This window comes from Varanus komodoensis, unplaced genomic scaffold, assembly GCF_004798865.1.
Source record: "Varanus komodoensis strain SLA01 unplaced genomic scaffold, ASM479886v1 scaffold53, whole genome shotgun sequence".
Classification (NCBI taxonomy): Eukaryota; Metazoa; Chordata; class Lepidosauria; order Squamata; family Varanidae; genus Varanus; species Varanus komodoensis.
This window is the reverse complement of record NW_025336126.1, coordinates 3,696,244-3,702,243: the sequence shown is the minus strand read 5'-3', so window position 1 is coordinate 3,702,243 and position 6,000 is coordinate 3,696,244.

Sequence of the window (6,000 nt, the reverse complement as noted above, 5' to 3'; positions counted from 1 at the left end):
CCCCCCACCGCCCGCCCCGTGGTCCCAGGGCCCTTCCTCCCATCATACCAACCAAGGACGAAGAGCCCGAGGGAGGACCACCCCATCACGAGGATGTTGCAGCCAGCCGTGTCCTAGTCCCTCAGCTCGGCAGTTCCTGGCAGAACATCTCAGGTTCGGGCTCCCGTTTCCACCGGACTATGGCGCACCACCACACAGTGCTTGCTCCTGAACTGCAGTTGCGTTGTGATCTGAGTGTGTGTGTGTGTGTAGGAAGCCTGACCAGCCACATCCTCTTTCTGATTGCAGCCGGAATTTGCAACACCCACAGGAATCATATCACTTTTGGAATTCAATTTTGCTGCTTTATGCTCATCATCACTACTTAAAATATACTATTTCTATTACAAATTAATCAACTGTGTCCAGTTTTGAAAGAATCTGTTTGGACTGTATTTGCCTTCCCTTAATTGGACACAACTAAGCCTTTTTCCCATCCCATCATCGGCCTACAGTTTATTCTCCTAAACACTGGAACAAGTCACATCACACATAGAGATAGGTGGCCATCTTTGGAGCACTGCCAATGTTTAGGCTGAATGCTTTATGTACTTACGTGGGAGGAAGCCTCCTGCAACACGGTGGGTCCTTCTTTTGGGAAGGCATCTGTAGGACTGTAATGTAACCCTCTGTCAGCATTCAAGAGAGATCCCCTTTCTCTTTGGTATTCCACCTTCTGCCCTCGCTGGTGGAGGATCGGGCCTTCTTCCCCAGTTTTTCACCATGATGGCTCCCAGCATCAAGGAGAAGAAGCACATAATGGCTTCCCACCAACAAAGCAGGGAAGGCAGTGGGGAGGCAGCTCGTTTTGCACTGTTGCGCTTTCTCGTCACTTGAGGAAAGGAACGACTTGGTGAAAAATTCATGCATGGGCACCACACTCCCGCAGGCGTATTCTTGGTCTTGCTCTTTTGCACAGGAGCGGAACCATGCCTCCTCTGTGGTGGGAAAATGGTAGGAGGCGATCTGCTCCACATTCTGGGCAGCCCAGATGCCGTCTGCAGTGGGCCACCTGATCTTGCTCAGGGGTACGGCTGCCCGGCACAGGCGGCTTCTTCCTTGGAGGGAGGCAGGAATTTTTGTGCTAAGAAAGCTGAGGCTGAGCAGTCTCTGCAAGACAGCAGAGCGTGTGCCTCGTGCTGGGTGATAAATGTAGATGTTCTTTCCTAATGCCACAGAAAGAGGAAGTCTTCACACAGCTGCTCATGATTTTCTTCCCTCCTTCCATTTTCTTTTTCGTTTTTCCAGGCTACACTGCGCCAGTGTGGTGTAGTGGTTAAGAGCGTGGGACTGGGACTCAGGCGATCGGGGTTCGAGTCCCCGCTCGGCCGTGGAGCCAACTGGGTGACTTTGGGCCAGTCACAGAGTCTCAGCCCAACCTACCTCACAGGGTTGTTGTTGTGGGGATAAGATGGAGGAAGAGATGTAAGCTGCCTTGATCCCTTTGTAGGAAAAAGGCAGGATATAAATCGAAAAATAAATGAATAAATAATTTTTGACCAGGGCTGTGGACACGATCGCTCCCAAGCGTCCTCTCCCACCGGGCAGAGCCCACTCTTCCCCTTGGTATACACCTGAATTGCGGGCAATGAAGCGAGTTGGGAGACAACTGGAGCGTAGGTGGAGGAAATCACGGGATGAATCTGACCGAACACACTTGAGAGCCCACTATCGGGCCTATGCTGTGGCGGTGAAGGCGGCGAAAAAGAAGTTTTTTTCCGCTTCCATTGCCTCCTCACAATGCCGTCCGGCGGAGCTTTTTCAAGTGGTGCAAGGCCTGGTTCGCCCGGGTCCTAAGGAAGATCTGATGCCACCCTCAAAGGCCCGCTGTGACGACTTTGCCAGGCATTTCAGGGAGAAAATCGCTCAGATTCGTCACGAGCTGGACTCCACTAATGAATCAGAGGTCTCTGAGGAGTCGCCAGTGCTACCGTCCGGTCCAAAATTATTGGAGGAATTTCAATTATTGTGGCCCGATGATGTGGACAAGGTGCTTGGACGAGTACGTCCCACCACTTGCCCATTGGATCCTTGCCCGTCTTGGTTAATAAATAACTCCAAGCACGGGATTGGGACCTGGATCTTGGAAGTGGTTAACGCTTCTCTGAGGGAGGGTCGAGTGCCTGCCCCTTTAAAGGAGGCGGTAATACGACCGGTCCTGAAGAAAGCGTCACTAGATCCAGAGATGGCCACTAACTATAGACCTGTGGCCAACATCCCGTTTCTGGGCAAGGTGTTGGAGCGAGTGGTGGCGGGACAACTCCAAGCACTCTTGGATGAAACTGATTATCTGGATCCTTTTCAGTCCGGCTTCAGACCCGGGTATAGTACTGAATCTGCCTTGGTCGCCCTGTACGATGACCTGTGCAGGGAGAAGGACAGGGGGAGTACATCCCTGTTGGTTCTTCTGGACCTCTCGGCGGCTTTCGATACCATCGACCATGGTATCCTTCTGGATAGGCTTGCGGGATTGGGGGTTGGAGGCACTGCTTTGCAGTGGTTCCGCTCCTATCTCAACGGTCGATTCCAGAAGGTAGTGCCGGGGGACCATGTCTCTACATCATGGCAGTTATGCCATGGAGTACCACAGGGCTCCATTCTATCCCCTCTGCTATTTAACATCTATATGAAACTGCTGGGAGAGGTCATCAGGAGGTGTGGGCTGCGGAATCATCAATACGCTGATGATACCCAGCTCTACCTCTCGTTTTCCACTAATCCAGGTGAGGCAGTGGCTGTGCTGAACCGGTGCTTGGCCGAGGTAAGGGAATGGATGAGGGCCAATAAACTGAAACTCAACCCAGACAAGACGGAGGTCCTGTTGGTTGGCGGATCGGGTTTCGGAGAGGGTGGATTTGACCTGGTCCTGAATGGTGCAACACTCCCTCTTAGGGATAAGGTCCGCAGCTTAGGAATGCTCCTCGACCCGGAGCTTTCTTTGGAAGCTCAGGTGACAGCGGTGGCGAGGAATGCCTTCCTTCAGCTTCGGCCGATTAATCAGCTGCGCCCCTACCTGGAGTACGACTGCCTGGCGATGGTGACACACGCGCTGGTGACTTCCCGCCTAGACTTCTGTAACGCGCTTTACGTGGGGCTTCCCCTGAAGACAGTCCGAACACTTCAATTGGTGCAAAACAGAGCTGCCAGGTTGCTGACGGGGATGGGGCGTTATGCTCACATGACTCCAGTCCTCCGTCAGCTTCACTGGCTTCCCATTGAAGCCCGGGCCCAATTCAAGGTGTTGATTATGACCTATAAAGCCCTAAACGGCGTGGGTCCTGGCTACCTGAACGAGCGCTTACGTCCGTATATGCCCGACCGACCTTTGAGATCTGCGGGAGAGTCCCTTCTCCGGGAACCCTCCATGAAAGAAATTAGGAGAGTAAGTACTCGGAGGAGGGCTTTCTCTGCGGTGGCACCCAACCTATGGAATTCACTCCACAAAGAGGTCCGCCTGGCACCGTCGTTACTGGTTTTTCGGCGCCAGGTAAAGACCTTTTTATTTAAACATCATTTTAATTGTTAAAACATATGATCTGGCCAGGGCAACTTCTTCTTCCTTCTCTTTCTCCTCCTATATTTTTATTGACTTATTTTATACTGATAATTTTAATTTTATATTTGTAACTCAGTGTATTTTTTGTATTTTTGTATTTAATGGTAATTTATTATGTTCTATTGTATTTCAATGTATTTTATTGTGTTGTAAGCCGCCCCGAGGTTTCGGCAAGGGGCGGCATAGAAATGTAATAATAATAATAATATTAATAATAATAATAACAATATTTACAATATACAATGATACCTTGGCTCACAAACTTAATCCGTTCCAGGATGCTTGTTGTGACCCAAATTGGTCATGAGCCAAGTCAAATTTCCCCATGAGGATCAATGTAAATAAGGTTAATCCGTTCTGCGAATATTTTTTTTTCTTACTCACAAAAATTTGAAGCAAAGTGACAAAGAACAACAAAGACCGTGGCCATCTCTCCCCCAACCCCCATCGATCGTGCTGGGGTGTTGAGATGGCCATGATCGTGCTCGGGGATGGGGGGATGGGCACTCTTGGGGGGCCGACGGGAGCGGTCCTGGCCATCTCCCCACCCCCAGCACGATTTCCGCTATCTCCCCCACCCAGCACGACCCCAACTGCATCCGTACAGGGCAGGTTTGCGTTCTCACAATCATCAGCCGATGTGGAGTTCGCGACCTGCGCTGAGGCGTTCGTGAGCCGAGGCACCACTGCATATGCAACAGGCTCACGTTAGTAATATCTGCAAAACTGTGATTAATATAAGCCGTGAATAATGCTGGAGGCAAAGCAGCGAAAAGCTGTTCCACGGAAGGCCTTCCGTATGCACTCATGATCCACCAGCAGTGGGATTTCCTGAGGCCTTTTCCAGATCACTCCTTCCAGGGCCCCTGTGTCGAGGGCCCGTTATATAAACATTCCACTCTCCGTAGAGTAATAAAACTAAAGTCCTTTAATGTGAATTGTCTGCAAGATTTACAATTCTATAGAGAAGTTCCCTAATAGCGGTCCTTGCTAAGCAGATGTCAGCCCTATAATGGCTTCTCTGAGCCCACGTGGGATCATTCTCCCAAGTCACGCCTTCCTTCCCTCCTACGCTGTCTACTTTGTAGTTGTTCAATCTGCGTAAAAGACGTCTGTTCTCGGCTTTTGAGAAATCTACGACACCTATTGTGTCTTCTGTTTCTGGCTCAGGGGGATCAGCGTGGGGGGGGGTGGGGAGGAGACAGTTTGCTCTGCCTCCTTCTGAGTAGAACTTGCCGCTCCCTCTCTCTCACGACTCTCAGTCTCTGATAAAGGTCCAGGCGTTTGCTCACCGGGCTGGGGCTCAGGGGAAGACGTGGTCCAGCCGTCCCTGCATTGGGTTGTGGGGTCGACTCTTGGGCACTGGGTGCCAAGTGCAAGGTCTCCTCGTGAGTCACTGTTTCGGTTGGAGCTTCATGCACGACACCCTCCCAAGTTTTGCAGCTTTTCCCTTCGGGTGAAGAAAATCTGGGATTTTCCAAGATGGCGCCAGCATTTGCGACAGGTGTTCCGTAAGTGCTTGCAGGTCTGCCGTTCGCCACACCATCACCTTGTGCTGCCCAGTGGAAACTGCCTGGGGCAAACCTTGTGGGAAGGATGCTTGGCTCCTTCTGCAAAGCCAGTGGAAGGCATTGCTTCCATAAAGACGCCTCCAAAGCCAGTGGGAAGACACCTCTCAGAAGTCAGGATCTCCCTTGCCTTTCATTTAGTCATGCCTAGCACACAGAGACAGCAGGTCTTGGCCTCCAGGCAGCATCCGAGGGGCCACAGAATAGCTTGGATTCCCTGAGCCAAGGCCAGGGAGAGCACTTGATCCTGGAGTGGGGACCAGAGGACCAAACCGCCTCTTCCTGCCGATGGATCCATCCACCCTTGCAGGAGGCGAGTCAACAGCAGGGGAGGCTGGTGCAGCCATGAGAGAGATGGGCGGGGCTTGGGAGATCTGGGTGTGCAGTGTGTGAGTGTGGGCCAGCCACTGACTTTCAGCCTACTCTCCCTTAAAATAATGCTAGTTAATAATCTATTTCATTGGTTTCTATTGGTTTTAATTGTTCACCAACCAGACATTCCCATACAGGAATATTGATGTGGTTTACAAATGTAATAGATATGTAGATAGATAGAGAGAAGAACAACAACGAAAGCACAACTTTCAGAAGCAAAAGGGGATCATTTCAAATGTTTGTGGTCATATCCAAAGTTTTGAGCGCAGGCCATTTCTGCTGCAGCGGTAGAGCGGCTTGAGCGCCCTGGGGTGAAAGGAACACACTTCTCAAGAAGGCGCCATGGCTGTGGGCCCTGCTGTGCTGCGGCAACATGGGGGCTTGCTTCCTCTCCGTGGCTGCAGCTGGGATGCGGGGCCCTGCCCGGCCCCTGCCCGAGGGGCCCCGGACCAGGAAGTGTGC